At 36.6% G+C, this 25438-nt stretch overlaps 1 long non-coding RNA gene across 1 annotated transcript; it reads left to right on the forward strand.

The window, feature by feature from the left end:
* The first annotated feature begins 529 nt into the window (after positions 1-529).
* LOC134758298 (uncharacterized) lies at positions 530-24940 on the forward strand. Its single transcript, XR_010133333.1, has 3 exons — positions 530-722; positions 23755-23835; positions 24705-24940. It is a non-coding gene; the product is annotated as an uncharacterized lncRNA (long non-coding RNA).
* The last annotated feature ends 498 nt before the right edge of the window (positions 24941-25438 follow it).

Genomic DNA, 25438 nt, shown 5'->3' on the forward strand with positions numbered 1-25438 from the left:
AAAGAACTACAAACCAGTAAGAAAAAAAAAACAGAAAAATGAGCAAATAAAATTAAAAGACATTTTACAGAAGAAGAAACAGTGTGGTCAATAAACACATACAAAAATATTCAGCCCTTCTTAATGTAACCAGAAAAGCACAAAAAGGGTTTAATGAGGTACCATTTCATACCTGTAGATTAGCAAAAACTAAGAAGTCAAACAATATATCAGTCAAAAAAATGAAAAACATAAAGTTATGTTAACAGAGAGAATTAATATGGAGAATTTGTTACATGGTGTTGAAGTACAGAAAAAAATAAAAGGAAATACAGGGGTGTAGCACAAAGTTACTGCAGGAGGCAGTTACTACCTCTTACCTGTTAGACTAGAGGAACGAAAGAAAGTGGTAGGGGTTATCCTAACTTCAAAGCTGAAAGAGACAAACTAGAGAGTTAGGACCCAGACTTTTGCCTTACTGCTACTGTTTTTCAGGAGTACAGAAGAAGGACCCAAGGAGCAAGACAGAGAATTCTGAGGAGGATGTTCCATTGGCTGCTACTGGCCATACTTTGGAAGATCAGAGGAGGGTTCCCACAGAGCTGGAACTCACCTCTGAGAAGAGAATATTGCTCAGCTGCTTCTCATGCCTCCAAGTGAGCACAATAGTGATGCTCATTCGTGAAGTTAGAAAGAAGGTGGAAACTAGAAAACCACAGCTATAACCAACTGCTGCTGCTAAGGTGAGATCCCATATTTGGAATTACATTGACAAGAATGCCAAACAAACAAGAAAGATAGTCCCTTATGCCTCCTCCTACTTTCCAAACTCTCTCATGTACCCAACCTTAGCAGAAACCAAAAGGACGCAAGCTGGCAAACAAACAAAAACAAAAACAAAAAGCTATAGTTTTGATCTTACTAGCTCCATCAATAAGTCAGTACATACCTTTACAATCTGCATGATACCAGTTGTTGCAGAGAATGTGGATCAGTGGGAACTCTGACACATTCCTTGCAGAGAATACATGAAACCAGCTGGGCACGGTGGCTCATGCCTGTAATCCCACCACTTTGGGAGGCCGAGGTGGGTGGATCACCCTGAGGTCAGGATTTCGAGACCAACCTGGCCAACCATGGGCAAACCCTGTCTCTAATAAAAATACAAAAATTAGCTGGGAGTGGTGGCGCACACCTGTAATCCCAGCTACTTGGGAAGCTGAGGCAGGAGAATCACTTGAACCCTGGGAAGTGGAAGTTGCAGAAAGCTGAGATCGTGCCACTGCACTCCAGCCTGGGCGACAGAGCCAGACACCATCCAAAACAAAAACAAAAACAAAAACAAACAAAGGGAATACATGAAATCACTTTAGAAAACAATTTGTCTTGGGCCAGGCGTGGTGGCTCATGGCTCACGCCTGTAATCCTAGGACTTTGGGAGGCCGAGGTGGGCGTATCACTCAAGGTCAGGAGTTCAAGATCAGCCTAGCCAACATGGTGAAACCCCATCTCTACTAAAAATACAACAAAATTAGCCAAGCATGATGGTGGGTGCCTGTAATCCCAGCTACTCCGGAAGCTGAGGCGGGAAAATCGCTTGAACCCGGGAGGCGGAGGTTGCAGTGAGCCAAGATTGAGCCACTGCACTCCAGCCTGGGCGACAGAGTGAGACTCCCTCCCAAAAAAACAAAGAAAGAAAGAAATTTGTCATTACTTTGTAAAGTTAAAAGATGTGCATAGCCTGGTGACCCAGCAATTGCACTCCTAGGTACGTACCCTGGAAATCTCGTGTAAAAATGCAGCAGGCGAAACGTGCAAAAATTGTCGTAGGCTCATTTTCATTAGAGAAATAATCCAAAGGCCATTCAACAACAAAGTGGATAGATTTTGGCATATTCGTACAAGGAAATACTATATAGCAGGGGAAAATGAATAAACTCCAGCTACGGGGATTTATCTTAGAAATACAATATTGAGTTGGGCAGAGGGGGGGTGAAGATTACCTAATGTATGATACCATATTTATCAAGCTCTAAAACAAGAGCACAAAAGTAAATGTATATATACTTATACATGTACATGTATGAGTAATAAAACTGTCCATAAAGAAGAAGGTAAAAGAAGATGGAAAAGAAGAAACAGAAAAGGAGATACAGGTTATAATTTTTTTTTAGGTTGTGTGTTATCTTAATTCATTTTCTGTTGCTTATAACAGAATACCTGAAACTGGATAATACATAAAGAAAAAAATTAATTCTTACAGCTATGGAGGCTGGGAAGTCAAAGGTCAAAGGGCTGAATTTGGTAAGAGCCTTCTTGCAGCACAGAGTATCACATGGAGAAAGGGCTGAGTGTGTTCATGTGTTTGTGTGCTCACGTATGAGGTCAGGGCTCTGTTCCTCTTCTTACAAAGCCACCAGTTCTCTCCTATGATAATCCATTAATCCATTAACACATTAATCCATGAATGGATAAGTCTATTTACGAAGGCAGAGCCTTCATGATCCAATCACCTCTTAAGGGCCCCACCTTTCAATACAGCCTTGGTGATTAAGTTTGAAGAAGTTTTGGAGGGCACAGTCAAACCATAACAGATGATGATTTCACAAGTATTCACTATATTATTATGCCATGTAACTTACTCATAACTTTATTAAATTATTTGCTATATATCTAAAAGAAAAATAAGTGAAGCTTCCCTAAGTTTTCAAGTATTAAAAAGAAATAAGAACTTCCAGATATTTTTTAAAGTATTATTAAACTAACACTAAAACTGTGTGGACTAGGCATTGAAATAGATGGGTTTTTTCCAACAGAAAAGATTAGAAAGGTCTCAATATACAAAGAAATTAACTGGTTAGTAAAGGCGATATTTCTAATCAGTGGGGAAAACATGGGGGTAATTTTTAAAACAATATTTTCTCATTTCTTCAAAATGAATTCCACATGAAGTTAAATCATATTTCTTAAATGAAGTCACAGCAAACTAGAAAAAAAGTGCATAGATTTCTGTAATCTGAAGTGGAAATAACTCCTCTAAGCATAGCATGAAGGTCAAGTCACTAAATTAAAGACTGATAATGTGTGTACATAAAATTTTAAATATTCATGTGGCCAAAAGCACTATTAGGATCATGTAAACTTCCAGCAAAGACAGATTTGTGCCAGTCTTCTTGCTGAGGAAACCCAGAAAATCTAGACATAATATTTTTTAATCTGCTTGAAATTATCAGAGTTACCAAATTATGACATGAGAATTTATGGGGCTAAGATTTAGTTGAAGAAAAAAGCCCAAAGAGCAGGAGACAGCTTTAGGGGCAACTGCCCCAGATAGTATCTGCTGATTCAGGAAGTAGAATTGAGACATAGGATAAGTAGCATTTTTAACAGCCTCATAAAACTGGGAGGAGAAGGAGTAAACATGGGAGTTCAGGCCACGCCAAGGAGGAAAGAGCCTTAGTAAACCAGCCTACATTCTTTGGGTTGGGACCCTGAAAAGCTACGTCTTAGAAGAAAGAGTGAGTGAACCAGAAATAGGCAGTCCCCATAGGAAGTGAAGCCAAATTTTTGGTTATCTCAATTTTTCATTAAGATAATCTCGGGTTGCTAATTTTCTTAAGTGAATCACATACAAGAAGTAAAAGCATATTCTTTCTGGAAGAAGATAATAGAAAAATATCTCTATAATTTTCCATAATTAATATCTGGCACTCAATCAAAAACGTTGCATTGAAGAACTCAAGACTTTCTGACTGAAAATCAAAAGAAATTGTGAACAAAAGAAATATGGCACAGGGACCTAAATTATGGAGATATAAACCATGAACTTTAAACAGCTAATATATTTATGGGATTAAATGACAAGACTGAGAATTTGGTCTGGGAAGTTCAAATTATAAAAAAGAACCAAATGGAAATTAGCTAAAAATATAATAACTTAAGTTAACCCAATAAATAAGTGTTATGCCTGGTTACACATAGCCAAAGAGAGAAATAATAAGGTAGAAGTAAGTCAATAAAATATTCAGACTAACAGACACAAAGACAATGGAATAGAAAATACAGAATATACGGTAAGAAACATGTATGAAATGTATAATTGGAGTTCCGAGAGATATATTGTTTTCTTGATTCATCACAAAGTTGGCATTTCAGAGCAGTGAAAAAGGGCCCTTTTTTCTTTTCTTTTCTTTTTTTTTTTTGAAATGGAGTCTCGCTGTGTCGTCCAGGCTGGAGTGCAGTGGCACGATCTCAGCTCACCACAGCCTCCTTTCCCGGGTTCAAGCAATTGTCCCGCCTCAGCCTCCCGAGTAGCTAGGATTACAGGTGCGCACCACCATGCCCGGCTAATTTTTGTATTTTTAGTAGGGACGGGATTTTACCATGTTGGTCAGGCTGGTCTTGAACTCCTGACCTTGTGATCCACCCGCCTCAGCCTCCCAAAGTGCTGGGATTATAGGTGGGAGCCACCATGCCCAGCATAAGGGCCCTCTTTTCAATAAATTGTCTTGGGCCAATTGGATAGTCATTTAGAACAAAAGTGAATCTTGAATCGTACGTGATACCATATTGAAAAATCAGTTCTGGCCATTTCATAAAGCTAAGTCTGAAGGTGAGAAACTTCTTAAAAGATTACATAGGGAAATATTTTTGCGACCTTGCAGTGGGTGAAGATTTTTTAAAGAAGAAATGAAGAAACCAACCTTTAAAGGAAAAGTTGAGTAAATGAGTTACATTGAAATTTTAAAATTCTTCTCATCAAAAGATACATTTAAGCAAATTAAAATGAAAACCACAGAGCAGAAGAAAATATTTTCAGTACATATAATGCAGACACTTGTATCTAGAATTGGAAAGTTTACCTGCAGCTATAAGAAATTGACACAAATAACCCAATAGAATGTTCGACATGAGGCTTGAATAGGCACTTCATGAAATGGCCAATAACATGAAAAGGTTCTTAACTTCATTAGTAATCAGTTAAATGCAAATGCAAACTATTATAAGTTACCACTACCCATACACCAAAATGGTTAAGTTACAAAGGCTGATATTGCCAAGAATTGGAGAAGATGTGAAACCATTAAATTTTCCATGCACTGCTGATAGGAGTATATATTTCTGTAACCACTTTGTAAACCTGTTTGGCATCATCTAGTAAAGCTGAATATACACAACCTACAGTTGGGCAGTTTGATTTCTTAGTATCTACCCAAACAAAATGCAACCAAAGGTATGTACAAGAATGTTCATGGCAGTATTATGCATAATACCTCAAGACTGGAACCAGTCTAAACGTCCATCAACAATTGAGATGTTGCATATTCACACAGTGGGATATTATACAGCAATGAAAATGAATGAATTGCTACATATTACAATATGAAAAAAAAACAATATGTTAGGTGAAAGAAGCCAGACACAAGTGAGAACATCTTCTGTGAATCTGTTTTCATAAGGTAAAAACAAACAAACAAACAAAACATTGGTATTAGAAGTAAAGTACTGGCTACCTATGAGTGAGGTACCAGTACTTTCGAATTACTGATAACATTCTATTTCTTGACTTGGATGGTGGTCACATGGATGTGTGTTCTTTCTTATAATTCACTTAGCTATGAACTTGATGTGTACAATCTTCTGTATGTTTTTCTTATATAATTATAAATATATACATATATAATTGATAGCAAATGCATATAAAATATCTAGACTAATACAAACCAAATTATGAATAGCTATTAATAGTAGTGAGATTATAGAGAACTATCCCTTTCCATTTAAACATTTCGATATTGTATGAAATTTGTTACAGTGAACATAAATTTGATTTAAAAATGGAAAAGAAAGGATAAAAATAGTTCAACAGTAACAAAAGACGAATAATAAACAACAGTCCTTTTCACAGTAGGTAGATGAGAACTTTGTCATATGATTAGTATATTCTGCTAATACATACAAAACCTGCTAGTTTAATAATCATCTAAAAGCCTTTGTTTGAAAAGAAATAACTCTTGCTTGTAACAGAACCCCAAACTGGTTTGTGAGCTGCAATTTTCCATCTGTCCACAGTTCTGCCTCATTGCATGGGGACGTGCTTCATTGATTCCTAAAGCATAGCTCCAGACAAAACCAAAAATCTGTAGAGCAGAAGAGTTCTCAAATCACCTCTACAGCTGTAAAAACCAGACCTATCACAACTCACCAGCAAGGCTGGCATGGTTAGATAAGGTAATATGTGTAGAAGTGTTCTGAAAAATAGGAGTTGTGGTACAAACACAAAACATTATTTGAAGCTTGATTGTGGGAGCTTTGAAGGTGTGAATTTCCTTCACCATCAAAAGCCGGCATAAAGATTCCAGTGGTACTAGGGAAATGGCATTTCCGGAGTCCATGGAATGGCAGCGCTGCAAATGTTCTCTAACTCCTAATATCCTTTACTTTGATCTCTTCTGAAACCTTGTTTTATACAGCCCTCCTCCATTGCATAACTGCTTTATCTATGATGGTCCTTAGCTATGTCATCTGGGTTTTCAGTTTATCTACGTTGTAAAATTCAAGTTTAAGACATTCAGACAAGTGAGATACTGCTATAAAGTGTTATCTTAATTTTGAGAGGGCATTTCCCAAAAGTGAGTTCTTTGGACATTAGTCCAATGAATTGCTGTTTAGTTTGAAAACAGCTATAGCTACTCTACTTTTGGAAGGTGACAATGCACTTGAACAGACTATATTGTGAGAAATACTGCAATAAATAATCTCTGTTGACCTTTTACAACCCAACATTACTTGAAAAAGGGTTATTTAGTCAAATACATTTCTGGAAATTCCCTGAACTTATTTGACCAAAGAACCCATTTTCTAAATAATATTTACTAATATATAGAACTAATATAACTAATATCACATAAAATATTATTTTAGAAGCCCTACTTTTAAAAGTTCCAGAAAAGAAATAAATCATATGCATAGTTAAGAAACTTAGTTCTAATACTTAAATCCTCATTATAGAAGGGCTCATATGCAAAAGGTTTCAATTTCTCCTTAAATATATGGGGATCTCAGTATTATGATATACAAATGTTTTGATTCAGAATGTTTAAAACTTTCTCAGTGCCTTAGTCATTATTACTAAAATAAATTAGTATCATAAGAACATGAAGAGAAGCTCAAGCGTGGTGGTTAAAGCAGTAGCATAGATTTGAATAGATCTGATTTACATTTGTAGTCATGTTTATGACGTTGGACAAGTAATCTAAATTTTGTGAGTTTCAGTTTTCTCACCTATAAAATAGAGATTATAGTAATAGTACTTAATAGGATTATTAAAAAGCTTATCAATACATATACAGTGCTTAGTATAACACTAAATCTATATTAGAACCTTTTATTAAAGTGTCTCGTTTTCATATCAAGTAAGCACATTAGTACATAAATATTCAAATGAATTTTGTCTATAAAGCCTTCGCGATGGCAACCTATCCAGTTAAACCAGTGATGCTAATATTTTCAAATATCTTTTTTTGCGAGGTGAGTAAAGGCAGAAAGAGTAAGCTTTCTGACTAAATGTGGATAAATTAAAGTTTGGTATGATACAGGAGAATCATTTTCCTGAAGAAATTTAACTGAATTCAATAAAAACACTAGATATAGCCCCTGCATACACAAAGCCATAGATTAATACTACCTGCTGTGTGATAGTTAACTTTGAAAAACGAGTTTCCTGGAGAAGAAGAAATTCTACCTTAAAACTGTAACAGTCTAGAAATCCTGCCTGAGTTTCCAGCCAGCGGCTTGCCCTACAAATTTCAGACTTGCCAGCACCCACAATCATATGAACCAATTCTTTCAAATTCTTCTCTCTCTTGCTCTCTGTCACTACACACACACACACACACACACACACACACACACAAAGTGGTTCTGTTTCTCCAGAGAAACCTGATTGATACATGCTGTGAGGGATACCAAGGTGAATTATGACTTTATTTGATTAGTATTTATGCTGCCTTTGCAAATGAAAGAATTTTTCCAATTCCTCTTTTTTTTGAGTACCCATTATGAAGCAGACACCTCATGAGGAAATTTAGCTTATATTGTCTAACTTCATCTTTATAATGATCCAACAAAAGTAAGAAGTAAATCTTAAATATTAGAAACTGCAATTTGTGAATTACTTTACAGAATATAAGACCCCGAAAGAAGGGATACAAATATAGAAAAAATAAAGCAAGAAGTGAGGAAATTCATAGACATGAACAAAATAAGTAGGAAAAAGAAATTACTTTGAAACTGAAATATTTTGAGTTATCCTGGGCTAAGCCTACTTAGCTTTTTCCCAAAAAAAATCTTAATTTTTATATAATGGATTTAGCACATCTTTCCCTAGTTACTTGACCCTCCACTACTCCATGGTATATTCATGACAACTATTTAACAATATATACCTAAAGAAGAAAAAATATGGCTATAAGGAGAGAAATAAAACATGAATTTGATTTCAGCTCTACTTATTACTAATTTATAGGCCTTGGGTAGGCTTCTTAGCCTCAGTTTTGTTACCCATAAAATAGTAGTAAGAGTAAACACTTCACAAGGGTATTATGAAGATCAAAATACTAGTATTTTAAAGAAATGCAAGGGAGAGGACAAGACAATGCTGTCAATAAAAGCCAAGTTTCTGAAGTTTTTGCAATTCTGCAAACTGTATACAAGCTCTAAGTTCTTCTCAACACTAAACCAAAAACTTTTTCAAACTAAACCTCTGTTGCTGTTTTAAATGAAACTTTTAGAAATGAAAATTATAATCATTGAAATTAAAATCTTAGTGACTGGATTAAGTAGTACATTTGAAACAGCTCAGTAACTGGAAAATAAATATGATGAAATCACCCAGAATGTACCACAGATGTATCAGGATATTTTTTTAAAATGGGAGAGAGATTGAAAAACATGGAGAATAACCTGGGAAGGTGTAACATGCAACTACAGTTGAAGAAAGAGAAGAGAGAAAGGATATGGAAGAGGCAATATGCTGAAATGTAAAGACTGAGGATTTTCTAGAATTAATGAAGGACATTAAATGCACATAAGCAAAACACAATATTCTAAGCAGAATAATAGAAAGTGACACCTGAATTCATTGTATTAACATTCCATAACCTACCAAAATGTGAAAAAAAAGTTTTTAGGTTATATCCTGTATATGCTAGTCACAGATTAAATCCTCTATATGCTAATCATAAATTAATCTATTTTTCTTGTAACCAGGAAAATACAAAATAATAACATATGTCATAATGATACATTTAATTGCAATTTTAAAGCATTTGTTGTTTTTCTTATAGGTGTGTACATGCATGCACGTGTGTGTATGTGTGTGTGTATGTTTCTCTCTGTATCAGGCCAATTCATTACTTGCTGGAAGTCATACCACAAAGCATTTTTGCCAACTATTTATGTTCTTTCCTTACTTAGGTAAAGTAAATCCCATACTTTCTTAGTAGGGTTAAGGTCAAGACTCTGAGGGGAGCCACTCCTTCCTAATTAGTTCCCCAGACTCCTCTTTTTTTCCCCCTTTAAATGGCCACAACAGTCTAGAAAAATGTTTGGAGTCATAATCCCCCTGATAAATGAATCCCTGATCAAGCAGCTGGTTTCCAGAAGGGACTCCTTGCTGTGCTGCAATTATGTTGAAGCTGAACTCCAGTAGTTCAGGTCACGGCTGAAGTACTGAAGGGAAAAATACCTATCTCAGAGCTCCACTGTATGACACAGTAAGCTACAAGACTCCTGCTTCTCCTCTCCAAAGCCCTCACCCAAAGATCAATATTCTTCTTAGTTAATGAGAAAAATACTTAATGATGTGAATGCACGTGCAGGTCCTTGACTGGTGACCCACGCAGGGGAGATTCATGCCTTCAGAGTGTACTGGCAATTTAAAACCCATCCTAGAAACCTTGAAAATGATTTTCTATTTATTCGATAATACACTTAATTTTTCAGTTACTAAATAGTTATCTATTAACAGTGGAGCCACATTATTTGAGATTTCGCAGGTAAAAGGTACAAAGGAAAATATTTATAAATACCAAGTTATATATCATACTAAGAGTTAGGAAAAGTCACATCTTAAATATTAGAAATGAAACGGCTCTTTAAAACACACAGAGGAACATATACAGAATTGTTCACCTGAGGACTACCTGATTGTATAGATTTTCAGATGCCTTTCCATAAATCTTACAGACTTATTTTCCCTCCCTGATTCTGCTAGGATAATAAGAATGTCCTGTTCGTGTTCCACGTGAATGGGCTCAGTCCTTCCTCATTTAATACTGTCAATAATGTTAGGTCAAATATGAAGTTGATTTGTGCTTATGCGGAGACGATGTTAACTTCTCTACTTTAAGTATTTCTAACTAAACATACCCTTCCACAAGATCACTATGTGTCCTCCTTTACCTTAATTTCAGAAAAAGAATTCAAATCATTCCAGAAAAAAAAGGGATGTTTTAGAAGGCAATGAGACTCTTATTGTATGAAAAGAGATGACAATCACCCCTATGCAAATTTAAAGGATGACAGACTATAGAAGAGGTTTACAACATGTAAAATAGAAAAAGAATCAATAATCAGAATAAAGAATGCCAACTTCACTAGGCTTTCGTAAGGCTGCCACAACAAATTACCACAAATTGAGTGGCTTAAAACAACAGAAATCAATTCTCTTACAGTTCTGGAGGTAGTAAGTCCCAAATCAAGCTGTCGAAGGCTCTAGGGGAAAGCACCCCTTGGCTTGTGGCTACATCATTCCAGTCTCTGTCTCCATCTGCACTTGACCTTCTCTTCCATCTGCCCTATGTTCTTCCTTTGTGTGTCTCTTGGAAGGACACTTGTTGGATTTACAGCCCACCTAGATAACATAGGATGATTTCATCTTGAGATTCTTAACTGAATCACTTCTGCAAAGATGCATTTTCAAGTAAGATCACATTCATAGGTTCCAGAGGTTAGAACATGAGTATATCTTTGTGGGGTTGGGTCCTAATTCAACACAATACACCTATCAGATTTTTAGTTAAAAGCTTATAGAAGCTTTTGATTTGAGGCAATCTCCTCTACTATGAACATATAAGATTAAATAGAGAAAGTATAAAAACAATTCAAGATGCAAATCATAGTGAATCAGAAGATTAAAGCAGTAAATATCCGGGCGCGTTGGCTCACGCCTGTAATCCCAGCACTTTGGGAGGCTGAGGTGGGTTGATTGCCTGAGGTCAAGAGTTCAAGACCAGCCTGGCCAGCATAGTGAAACCCTGTCTCTACTAATTTCACAAAAATTAGCCGGGCGTTGTGGTGGGCACCTGTAATCCCAGCTACTCTGGAGGCTGAGGTGGGAGAATTGCTTGAACCCGGGAGATGGAGGTTGCAGTGAGCCGAGATCACGCCACTGTACTCCAGCCTGGGCGACAGAGCAAAACTCAGTCTCAAAAAAAAAAAAAAAAAAAAGCAATAAATAAAACTGAAACTATGGGTGTAAATGACTTCAGGTCTTCTTGAAAAGACAAATGAATTTAACTCAATATTACAGGGACCAATAATAACTATAGAACAGTGCTGTATAAATGGTGGGCATCCTTGTATCATCTCACTATCAGAGGGAAAGTTTTCAACATTAAAACATTTTCTTTCTAATCCTAATTCTAAATAAATACTAAATGTTATCAAACTTTTTAGTGAGTATTTTTCCTATTAATGTTGTTTAGTACATTGAGTTAATAATTTCTGAAATAAATTCTATCTATTCATTAAAATAAATTACAGAGACCTAAAGTGCATTCAACAAAAGTCTGTATTCACTCATGATTTTAAAAAATAATAACTTCTTGAAAATGAAGAATAGAAGGAAACTTCCTTAATCTGATTTTTAAAAATAACTCGCAAAAGCCTCTGTAAACATCACGCCAAATGGGAAAACTTTTGAAGCATTTCTAAATTGGGAATAAATAAGCAAGTTTGCTTGCTATTATCTTCTGTATTCACCACCATATGGGGAAGAAACATTGCAAAGGAAAAGACAACACTGTCTCTGTGATGATATGATCACCATGATAGAAAAGACAAGCAAATCTCTTAATAAACTCATAGACCCAAAAAGAGTTCATTAAGCTTGCTGGATACAAGATCAACATACAAAAATTAGTGATATTTCTAAACACCAGCTACACCAGTGAAAGCAACCAGAAAGTATAAAGAAAAACGATATCATTCACAAACACAAAAACTGTAAGGTAATGAGAAACAAAAGATGTTCAAAAACATTGTGGACATAGCTGGGCATGGTGGCACATGCCTGTAGTCCCAGCTACTTGGGAGGCTGAGGCAGGAGGATCATTTGAACCCAAGAGTTAGAGATTGAAGTGAACTGTGATTGCACCACTGCTCTCCAGCCCAAGCAACAGGGCAAGACCTTGTCACAAAAAAAAAAAAAAAAAAAAAAAATAGTTATTATGGTAAAATAGTCCCAATTCTATATAAAGTCACATAAATTCAATTGCAATTAAGATTGTAATCTTGTTTTAATGTGGTACTGAAAAAATGATCCCAAATTTTGGTTGTCAAATAATTTTGAAAAAGAAGAAGGCCTGCAGACAGCATAGAGGTAAAGGCATCAGTAGAACAGAGTAGAAACCCAGAAAGACTCAGACATACATGATAATTTAGTATTTCAATTCAGTGAGGAAAGGATTAAGTATTTAGTAAATGGTACTTGGACTAATGGATATCTATAGGGAAAAAAATAAAGTTTCTATCTCACAGTGTAAATAAAAATATTTTACAAATGAGAAAATCAAAACTTTATAATATTTTAGATGACAATAAAGAATATATAACTTGGAGTAGAGAAGGAAGTCTTAAGACATACAAACAAAACTATGAAGGACGGGTATGTTTAGTTAGAAATATTTAAATATTTTAACATATGCCTATGTTAAAATTAAAAAAACACTTTAGTTCAATTTTTAAAAACACCGTAAACAAAGTTAAAAGGCAAACTAGGAGGGAGGACATATGACACTTACATCACTGATGAAATTCAAGCCAACAATTAGCTGAAAGTGGGTCTCCAATCTTAATGCCCCTAGACTTACAGAAGAAATAAAAGCAATCATTTCTGGAGGAAGGCACCTTTAGTCTATGCCACAGAGAATCCAGTTAATTTTCTTAGAAAAATGGGCAGTTGACAGACGCAGATAGCTCTGAACACATGGAAATAAAGCATTGTAAATGACAATTAGCTGAAACCACAAACAGCATGAACATCTAAAATGACTAATATAATGAAATTGTTCACACAGGCAATGAAGAAATCATGCTTATTATGTTTAGAAATGAAAGACAAGCTTGAACATACTTGTAAGGATTTATTAAAAAGCAAGTAGCAGATTTAAAAAATCAAATAGTATTTCTTAACACAAAAATTAAAATAATTGAAATTAAAAACACAAGCCTAGGAAACAAAACAAGACACCGTCTCTACAAAAAATTAGAAAATTATCCAGGTGAGGTGGTACACACCTGTAGTCTCAGCTACTCGGGAGGCAGAAATGGGAGGATCACTCAAGCCCAGGAGTTTGAAGTTACAGTGAGTCATGATCACACTACTGCACTTCAGCCTGGGTTACAGAGTGAGACCTTCTCTTAAAAAAGAATAAAACACACACACACACACACACACACACACAACAGAATTAACACAGATGAAAAAAGAATTTTTTAATTAGAAGATGATCTATATGACAGTATCCAGAATGGAGCACAAAAATAGAAGAAAAACATGAAATAAATGTTGAAAGACACGTAGAATAAAGTGACTAACAAATATTCAATCTTAGTTACAGAATACAGTGAAAGAAAAAATAGGGGTGATGCAATATTTGTAGTGATAAGGGGTGAGAGTTTTTCAAAAATTGATGAAAGATATTGATTTACTTATTCAGTAATCACAGTGAATCTCAAACAAGCGAAATTTTTAAAAATCTGAGTACGGCACCATGGCTCATGTCAGTAAACCGAATGCTTTGGGAAGCTGGAGGATCCCTTGAAGTCAGGGGGTAGGAAGATCAGTTGAGACCTGGAGGTCAAGGCTGAAGTTAGCCATCGTTGCACCACTGCACACCAGACTGGGCGACCCTGTCTCTGAACAAAAAAAAAAAAAAAAAATTAAGAAATCCACACCCAGGCACATCCTACGAAAATGCAGAACCTCAAAGTCAGAGAGGGCCTTAAAGTTGGATTATCATTATAGATGTGGCATACTAACCGCTGACTTCTCAACAGCCACAGTGAAATTCAGACTCAGAAATGGGATCTATAATATTCTAGATTTCTATAAACAGAGAAAATGTTATGCAAGAATGGAGATAAAGATATTTTCAGGCTACTAAAAAATTATTTACCACCATTAGACTCACTCGAAAGGAAATTTTAAAAGATAGATTTTAGATGGAAAAACCAATCCCATGTGAATTACAAAGAAAGTGATAATTTTGTGGATAAATAAGTGAACATTGAGTATATAAAATAATATCCTGTGGTGTTTGAAAGGGTAGGATTAAAATACATGACAATAATAACATATAAGCTCAAGAAAGAAAGGCATAAGTGGAGTGAAAGTGGTTTAAAGTCATAGCTGGGCACAGTGGTGGGCACCTGTAGTCCCAGCTATTTAGAAGGCTGAGGTGGGAGGACGACTTAAGCCCAGGAGTTCCAGACCAGCCTGGGCAACATAGTGAGACCATGACAAAGGAAAGGAATGTAAGATTGGCTTACATTTACATTATAAAATTAAATAATGTGGCCGGGCATGATAGCTCATGACTATAGTCCCATAGATTTGGGAGCCCAAGGTGAAAGAATTGCTTGAGTCCAGGAGTCTGAGACCACCCTGGGAAACATAGGAAGACCTCATATCTGCAAAAAAATAAAAAATAAAAATTTAAAAATTAGGTGGGCATAATGACAGGTGCCTATAATCCCAACTACTTGAGAGGCTGAGGTGAGAAAATAACTTGAGACCAGGAAGTAGAGGCTACAGTGAGTTATGATCATGCCACTGTACTCTGGCCTAGGTGACAGAGTGAGACCCCATCTCAAAAGTTTAAAAAAGTAAATAATGTAATGTATTAAAGAATAAAAATTATGACTATCTCAATAGATGGAGGAAATAGTTATAATTCAGTACAATTCAACATGTATTCATGATTTTTCAAAAATTCTTTTAGCAAACTAGAAATAGAAACTCCCCTAACCTGATAAAAGTAATTTACAAAAAGTCTACAACAAATATTATACTTAGTGGTAAAATGTCAGAAGTATTCCCACTGAGATTAAGATGATATATTGGCAATCCTAGCTAGTAACATAACTTTGGAAAAAGAAGTAATTATAATGAAGAAATAAAACTTTCATTATCCAAAGCTGATATAATTATGTGCACTGAAAATCCAAAAGAATTATAGATGAATTATTAACTTTAAAACGTGAGTTTAGCAAATCTCTTGGGTACAAAAATCAATACTCAAAAATCAATGCAGTTAGTTGCTATATACCAGCTACTAAGTAGAAAATTAAATAAAAAGGCAAAGGTAACTTTCACAATAGTGTAATAAGTATCATGCACTTAAGAATATATCTGAGAAAAGATATACAAGGCTACTTTTATATATACTTGAAAATTTTCATAACAAAAAGTTTAAATAATATAGGCTGTTTTAAGAGGGGGTTCAATTGGCTAATCAAATAAAAGAAAAATGAAACTGAACCCCTTACCTAACACCCTACACATAACAAGTAAAAGACTTCAACATAAATAGCAAAACTATACAATTTTGGGAGCTAATACAGGAAAAATATTTGTATTACCTCAGAAGAAAGAAATAGTTCATAAATCAAACATAATAAGCATTGTTATAAATAAAAATGTGATTGATAAAGCTACTTTAAATCATGAACTTCTGTCTATCAGAAGATACCACAAGGAGAGTGAAAAGACAAGCCAGAGTGGGGAAGAATATTTGTAGTGCAGATAGAATTTTTACATCTAAATAAGAAACCAAAAAAAGACTTACTTGTACCCAGAATGTATGACATATATCCATAAGCAAATGAGCAGTAGATTTAGAATGGGTACTTTGAAACAGGAGAAATTCAAATCATCAATAAACATATAAAAATGTATTTATCTTCCTAGAAATCAAGACAATGTAATTTAAAATAGCAGTTATCACTTTGTAACTAGCAGATGGGAAAAAATTTAAAAGTCTAACAATACCAAATCATGAAGAGGATGTAGAGGAGCTATCATACACTACTGATGGAAATGCGAACTGATTTAACTAACTTAGATAATAGTTCAGCATTTTATAATAATGTTAAAAAAACATTATATTCATCTCCAAATTCCAAATTCCAAAGGGCATGGTCACACTTTTCCAAAGATCCTATCAGTTATAAAACAAAAATGTGTTGGTTTTCTTTCAGTGCGTAACAAGTGACCACAAACTTTGTGGCTTATAACAACACCAATTTTTATGCTCACTGTTCTCTTGGCCAGAAGTCTTTGCACGATATAACTGGTTCTCTACTCTGGGTTTCACAAGGCTGAAATCAAGGTGATGGCTAGGCTACCTTCACATCTGGAGCCCAGTGTCCTTTTTCAAGTTCCTGTGGCTGTGGCAAGGTTCAGTTCCTTGCAGATGTAGAACTGAAGGCTTCATTCTGTTGCTGGCTGGCAGCTAGGGGCAACTTTCCCAACTGCTTCCTTTACCCTGTGGCTCCCTCCATCTTTAAAACCAACAAGAGAATCTTTTTTTGTGTTGAATCCCTCTCATGTTTCTGAAATCTTTCACTAGGAAAAGCACAGTCCCTTTTAAGGATTCAGCTGATCAGGTTAGGTCCATTCAGAATAATCTGTTCTTTAAGTCAATTGTACCTTAGAACAGAGTCTAATCCCGGGAGTGACTATCTCATCATAGTCATATGCAAGGCGTATAAACTAGGGTGTGGGGATATTGAGAGCCATCTTAAAATTTTAATTTCACGCTAATTTTCCCAATTGTTTAGAATTAAAATGGAGTTTTGAGTTTTCTACTTTTATTTATTTATACTTGGCCTTATTTTATGGACTAGACACTTTGCTAGGTGATGCATATTAGCTTATTTAATGTCTTAACAACTCTATGAAATAGGTACTATCCCCATTTTATAGATGAGAATGGTGAATTTTAGGTTGATGATGAGACTTCTCTAAGGTTACCTTGATAAAAATGGCAGAGCAAAGATTCAAACCAAGTCCTGTCTGTCTTCAGAGTCCTCCTTAACCACCCTGCTAAACTCTGTCTGGCCAGTTTTCCTGTATGTAGTCTATCAAGAACAAATTCTCTTAGCTTCCAGCTGGCTTTGCAAACTGGAATCTGTTCTTACAACAAATACTTATTTTTCTCTCTTTCTTTCATTGTCAAAAATCCTCTTTTTGGCATTTGTCCTTGAGTTTGTAGATTTCCCTTCACATCTCTCCTACTGACCATTTTATTTAAACAATTACATCTCTGAATCACTGCCTTCTAAATTGCAGTGACTAAGTGTGATCATTTTAAATAGCAAATTGGCATTATTTAAATTTTTATGTCAAATCCCAAAATATAGATGCTATGGTTTGAATGTGTCCCCCAAAAGCATGTGTTGGAAGCTTAATCCCCAATGCAACAATGTTGGGAGGTGGAGCTTAATAGGAAGTGTTTTAGGTCATGAGGGCTGCACTCTCATGAAAGGATTAATGCCTGATATACTTTGGATATTTGTCCCCATCCAAATCTCATGTTGAATTGTAATCCCCAATGTTGGAAGTGGGGCCTGGTGGGAGGACTTCGGATCACGGGGGTGGATCCCTCATGAATGACTTGGGCCATCCCCTTGGTGATATGTGAGCTCTTGATCAGTTCACACAAGATCTGGTCATTTAAAAAGGTGTGGCAACTCCTGTACAACTCTCTCTTGCTCCTGCTCTTGCCATGTGATGTGCAAGCTCCTGTCCCCCTTCTGCCATGAGTAAAAGCTTCCTGAGGCCTCCCCAGAAGGAGATTCCAGGACTGTGCTTCCTGTACACCCTGCAGACCTGTGAGCCAATTAAACCACGTTTCTTGTAAATTACCTAGTCTCACATATTCCTTTACAGCATTACAAGAACATCCTAATACAGGAAATTAGTACCAAGAGTGGGGCATTGCTGTAAAGATACCTGAAAATATGAAAGTAGCTTTGGAACTGGGTAATGGGTAGAGGCTAGAAGAGCTTGGAGGGCACAGAAGAAGACAGGAAGATGAGGTAAAGTTTTAAACTTCTTAGAGACTGGTTAAGTGGTTGTGACCAAAGTGCTGATAGTGATATGAACAGTGAAGGCCAGGCTGATGAGGTCTCAAATGGAAATGTGAAACTTATTAGGAACTGGAGCAAAAGTCACTCATGTTATGCCTTAGCAAAGAACTTGGCTGCATTGTGCCCTGCCCCTAAGGTTCTGTGGAAGTTTGAATGTCAGAGTGATAATTCAGGGTATCTGACAGAAAAAAAAAAAAAAAGGGTAGAAAAGCATTCAAGACCTAAGGTTCTGTGGAAGTTTGAATGTCAGAGTGATAATTTAGAGTATCTGACATTAAAAAAAAAAAAAAAGTAGAAAAGCATTCAAGATCTGTCCTGGCTTTTTCTAAAAACCTATGCTCAGATGCAGGAGCAAAGAAATGACTTAAAGTTGGAACTTATACAATGGGAAGCAGAGCATAAAAGTTTGCAGAATTTGCAGCCTACCCATGTGGCAAAGAAAGTAAAAGCTTCCTTGGGAGAGAAATTTAAGCAGGATGTGGAGCAACCATTTGCTAGAAATATTTGCATAACTAAAAAGGAGCCAAGTGCCAATAGCCAAGACAATGGGCAAGAGGCCTCAAAAGCATTTCAGAGATCTTCTCAGCAGCCCCTCTCATCACAGGCCCTGAGGCCTATGAGAACTGAATGATTTCCTGGGCCAGGCCTAGGGCCCCCCTGCCCTGTTCTGGCTTGAGACAATGTTCCCTACATCCTGGCTGCTCCAGCTGCAGCTCCAGGAGTTTGAGACCAGCCAGGGCAACATAGTGAGTGAGACCCCTATCTCTAAAAAAATAATTAAAAAAAGTTAGCTGGTGCATACCTGTAGGCCCAGCTACTTGGGAGGCTGATACAGGAGGATCAAGTGGGAGGACTGCTTGAACCCAGGAATTTGGGGCTGCAGTGAGCTATGATCAGGCCACTGAACTCCAGCCTGGGAGACAGAGCAAGACCCTGTCTCTAAAATAATTAAATAACCAAAAAGACAAACATTTGTCTACTTAATAATGAAATATATATTAACATGCCTTTTGTGATAGGTTGAACTGCATCCTCTACAAAGATATGTTGATGCCCTAATCTTTAGTACCTGTGACTATTTGGAAATGAGATTCTTGCTGATGATGGAGTTAAGATGAAGTTATGTGGGTGGGCCCTTAATTCTAGATAACCAGTGTCCTTATAAGAAGAGGAGAGAGAAGAATACCATGTGAAAGAAAACACAGATACACAGGAGGAAGACAGTCTTTAGAATCATAGGCAGAGATTGGAGTTATGCTACCAAATGCCAAGGAATGCCAGGAGCTATCAGAAGCTGGAAGAGGCAAGGCAAGATTCTCTCCTACAGCATTCAGAAGGATTATGGCTCTATTAACAACTTGATTTTGCATTTCTCACCTCCAGACCTGTAAGACAACAAATTTCCATTGTTTTAAGTCACTTAATTTGTGGTACTTTGTTACAGCAACCCAAGGAAACTAATACACCATCCCTTCATTTTTTAACATAAATATTGTATACACCATTCTACACTTTATTTTTTCACTTATACGTTCTCATATTTAATTACACTAAAATGTGAATTTTGCTTTACTTCTTTTTGTTCTTTTTTTAGACACTGCAGTGAATGCATGTTTTACTTCTTATATTTTCTCCATCTGAAGACATTGATATTTTTATCAACTTATTTTCTGAACACTTTTGACCTGAAATTCACTGGATTTTTGTTTCCATATCCAGTTATTTTCTCTATTGGTCTCTATAGGATTATGCTAAATGGTTTTCTCTTGGCATTTTTCTCCTTCCTGTTCTGATCATCATTAGTGAAAATCTGTGAAACAAAATCAAGCTATTTCCCTGGCCCACTCAGGATAAATCCTCATTATTCACTCCTATTTCATATCGTTTCAACTAAGCCAATTCTACATTTTCTTCAAAGGGTTAATGTTTGCAACCCAACCCCTAGTACCAATACCCTTGGTTTAAAATCTTTATTAAAGTAGTAGTATATGCTGAGCTCGGTGGCTCACACCTGTAATCCCAGCACTTTTGAGAGACCGAGGTGGGAGGATCACTTGAGGCCAGGAGTTTGAGACCAGCAACATAGCAAGACCCCATCTCTACAAAAAATTTAAAAGTTAGGCATGGTAGTACACATCTGTAGTCCCAGCTACTCAGGAGGCCAAGGCAGAAGGATCACTTGATCCCAGGAATTTGAGGTTACAGTGAGTCATTATCATGTAACTGCACTTTAGCTTGGGCAACAGAGTGATACCCTGTCTATAAAAAAAAAAAAAAAAAAAAATAGAGTTAGTAATTTGTCACCAGGCTACAAGAATGTCCTACAAAACCAAAGGACAAGAATACAGCTAAGCCTCACAAGAGACTTTAAGCAGGACCCAGATATCCATAAGGAAACCCGAGAGTATTTTACCTCTCATGTTAATTTTTCTTCATTTATGTAATTTATTCCAATCCACTCTCTCTATTCATCCTGGTATTCTCTGTTTCCTTGTCCCATCCTGGAAGACAGCCATGCCCCAGCTCTCAGACTTACAATACTGTAACTCCAATTGCTGTTTTAATGAATTATCTGTCTCTGAGTGAATCCCAATTCCAGATTATTGATGGAAAGAATCTGACTGGCTCAGTTTGGCTCAGGGGTTCATTCCAGGTCAAATCAACTTGAGCTGGGGGCAGGGTTATTAGATAGGGTCCTGTATAGGGAAGAACAGTAGTCTGAGAAGGAGTGATGGCAACACGGTTTAAATTGTTCATTCCATTGGGGACGAATCTTTTTTTTTTTTTTTTTTGAGAGAGAGAGAGAGAGTCTCGCTCTGACACTCAGGCTGGAGTACAGTGGCATAATCTCAGCTCACTGCAACCTCTGCCTCTTGGATTCAAGCGATTCTCTGCCTCAGCCCCCCAAACAGCTGGGACTACAGGCACCTGCCACTGCACCTGGCTAATTTTTGTATTTTTAGTAGAGATGGGCTTTCACCACATTGGCCAGGCTGGTTTCGAACTCTTGACCTCAGGTGATCCCCCGCCTCGGCCTCCCAAATTGCTGGGATTACAGGTGTGAACCACCACACCCGGCCACAAATCTTCTTTTACACTATCCTTCCTTCAAAAGTTGTTTGAGCTTCCCTTCTAACCTGGATCTCTCCATTTGGTCTTATTCTGTGTAGCAGCCAACTACCCTGTCTTCCTTTTCTTTCTTTCTCATTTCTGCTAGAACTTTAGTTTCCTCTGTCTGTATCCCAATCATTCTCCCTCTCTGTGTTTTTGGTGTCAGCTTACATCTATGTGTTAGAGTTGAGTGTGTGTGTATGGGGTGGGGGTGGGGGAATGGGAAAGCATCACACTTATTATATTATTCCTAAATATAGTACTATACCTAAAAGGTATGCTGGTGAACAAAATTTCTCCATATATTCACTTATTAATATTTGATGTTTATTCTCTCTCTTCTTAAAAGTGATTTGAAGCAGCTTCCCTCATCTTTACATATCCTTTTCATTCTTTATTCCCTTTCTGCACCTTTTCTTCCAGTATTGGCTAAGTCGATGCTTAGCCTTAATGGTGGCTCTAAACTCTACAGGAATTACTCATTCCATTGACATCACCAGTTCGAAACATCATTTCTTTTTCTGTCGCTCCACTTCCAATTCACATTCAGAAAGGCCTATGGGAAACCATCTGGTGTCTTGAATTGTGTTCTCTAGTGTAAGAGACCAAAATATGGCACCGCAAACATGCATCTTTAGCATAATTATTTTGAGTTGATTATTTTGACAACAACACAGACAGGAAAAGCTCTGAAAACAGAGTGTAAGTTATCTTTTGTAAAGGAAATTACCATTTGTGAGGCTGTCTCCCTCTCTGTACTCCTCTCTTAAATCTGTAATGCAGTTTTAAATTGGTGCCTTCTTTATGGATAAGAGTCTCAGTCACTGATTTAAATCTGCATTACAAACCACATTCTAGTTTTCCTGGTCACCTTCCTGTAACTTGCCTCCCCAAACCTTCTTCCTTTGTTTTAGCCAAAGGTAGTAGTACATAAGCTCAAATTTTAGCTACCTTGTTCAGTTACTCATCCCTGATTTTCTCCCATGTATATTTGAAATATACATGTTAATATACTTCTGTTTGTTTTTCTCTCATCACTCTGTCTTTTGTTATAGAGGGCCCAGCCAAGAACATAGAATGGTAGGAAAATAAATTTTTTTCTCCTCTACACTGGAAATAGACTCTGTGCCAGAGAGTCATTTGCAGAAGTTTTATTGGCAAGTGCTCCTGTGAGGCGTTCTTGTAAGAAAGTTCCAAATGGGCAGAGTGAGAAGCTGTTCCTGAATACAGTTATAGCTGAGGTCTCAGCCCTTCTACAAGGTGCTCTGGAGCTGGAGCGGCTCTTCAAAGTTGTTCCAAATAGAACCAAAGGAGCCAGATCTTTCTATTCCTGCATCAGTGAATCATTTATCATGGGAGAAGCTCTGGAAGGAAGCATAACCTTGGCCAAAACAGTGCCCTGCAGCCATGAACAATTCTCAGTGAGGGGTGCACCCATGAGCTATTGAAAGCTGACGCCCCAACCTCTGAGGATAAGGACACTTACAATAGACGAAGAATATGGGCAAAGCACCAGAGTGGCCACTATACATGATATCAAACAGAAAGTTCAGTAAACTAAATGTTGAGAGATCTGGGCTTTGGTCCTGGCTTTGCCAAAACTGTGTATCCTTAGATAGATCACTTTATCTTTATGGACAGTTTGCCTCAGTCACAAAACAAGGTAACTGCAGCACAGTCAACAGGTATTTATTCCAGAGAAGTAATACCACATATGCATAAAAAGGGGCATCTGAGAGACATGGTTCTAATAATGAAATATTCAGCAATTTGAGGGTTGGGTGCTTAATAGTATGGACGCCCCAATTTAAAAGAATTAGATATATCTATATGTATTAATTATAGAAAGCTCTTTAAGTAATACTGCAACGCACAAAAAAAGCAACTTGCTTAAAAGGTATGGTATGATTCCATTTATTTGTAAAGTAAATCACACGAAACTATGTACGAAAACGTATTTCTGTCTGGAAGGACAAAAACCAAAGAAACCTGTCTAAGATTGGGAAAGAAAGCAGGGCAGGGGAGAAGAAAGCGAATTACTTTACCTTATACAGCTTATGTATTTTTAATAGCCACATATTACTTATGTAATTTGAGGGAAAAATAATAAATATAAAGTAGATTAATGTAAAGTTACTAAATGTGAAATCCGAAAGTTCAGCTCTGAAATGCCATGATTGTGAGGACCATTCCTCTATTTTAACTCCACCTCTCTCTCTTCCACAGTGGTCCGCCAAACTATTGGTAACCCTTATAAGATGAGGGGTTGACCTTGGCAGCCAATTCAACCTGAAGTGATAGAGGAAGGTGAGAAACCAGAAATAGAAATATTCTCAAAAGTGGCCAGGTGAAGTGGCTCACACCTGTAATCCCGGCACTTTGGGAGGCCAAGTCAGGCCGATTGCTTGTGCTCAGGAGTTCAATACCAGTCTGAGCAACATGGTGAAACCCTGTCTCTACAGAAGTTAAAAAATTAGCTGGGAGTTGTGGTGCATGCCTGTAGTCCCAGCTATTCAAGGCGCTGAGGAATGAGGATTGTTTGAGCCCTAGAAAGTCGAGGCTGCAGTGAGCTGTAATCATGCCACTGCACTCCACCCTGGGTGACAGAGTAAGACATTGTCTCAAAAAAAAAAAAATCTCAGAAATGACTGTCCCTCAAATTTAAACATGTTAGCTAAGGAAACCTTAAGAACTTATTCAGTATGTCCTTTATACTTAACTCTAATTTCGATTCAGTAGATGTCGCAACAGCAAGAAGTACTCAACTTGTAATAGTTTCAAATAGATGTTAGTTGATCCACACTGGTCTCTGAGAAAGGATTTTGGCTTTTAATATGGAAAGGAGAATTAGTCTTCTAAAACGTGATTACTATCTTGGTAATCATATTTTTTAAATATGTATAAATTATTGTAAGGGATTTTTGGTTTCCACAATTTTAAAAACAAGCTGTTGAGTCTGAAGTTAAAATAGTTGCTTTACATCATCCTTTAAGGTACCCTAAAAGTGAATATTTTGAAAGAAGAGTCTATGCATACATCGCATAATACTTGTAATTATAGTTACTAAAGCCCTCTAATACTCATGTACAATGTTGAAATTCACTTTGATAATGCATTGTAATACCCTCCAAAAATTTAGCCAAAGAAAGGATGATTGTCTGCTCTCTTTCTGCCAGAATGGGACTGTTTCAAGGGAAGGCTCCTTACAGTGAAGAAAAGGGTCAAATCCAATTAAAATTGCAAAGGAAACTTCCCGAGGACGAATGCCATTAGCCCAAACTGGAATGTGGCCAAAACACGGGGTAATACTTCAACTCTTAGAAAAAGTGCCAGGGGGATATTTAACAACTGCAGGTGGCCAAATGCTTTCTCATAAGTCTCATCAGAAAAGTCATTTATAGCAACAGTATTCACCAAGGTAAAGTAATATCACTTGACAAACTGCATATTCAATTACTATGTTTAAACTCTGACATTTGTCAGGTATCAGTTGAAACTGCTTCTCTCTGGGCAACATAGCGAGACCCAGTCTTTACATTAAAAAAAAAAAATTAAAAAAAGCTACCTCTCTGTAGGACAAAAAATATAGAAATGAAATGTTCCTGTTATTAACCAAAGCTAGAACATAGAAAACAATCGTAATTTAAATCTAGCATTGGACTTTCCTTAAATGAAAAAATCAATTATCATTTTGGCCAATAAACTGAGCCTTGATATATGCATGTTTTAAATTTTCTTTCTAAGTTTTAGAAATCTTTATAAAATTTTAAGCAAGATTTTGTCCTCCACAATATTTTCTTACTATATGCTTATTTTATATGACTTCAGTTTTATATTCCAGAATCTGCACAAGAATGAGCTTGACTAGTTTTTTAAAATGTACAAATTAAACCATGCTGTGAAATATTAT

The sequence above is a fragment of the Gorilla gorilla genome, chromosome 3 (genome assembly GCF_029281585.2).
Source record: "Gorilla gorilla gorilla isolate KB3781 chromosome 3, NHGRI_mGorGor1-v2.1_pri, whole genome shotgun sequence".
NCBI lineage: Eukaryota > Metazoa > Chordata > Mammalia > Primates > Hominidae > Gorilla > Gorilla gorilla.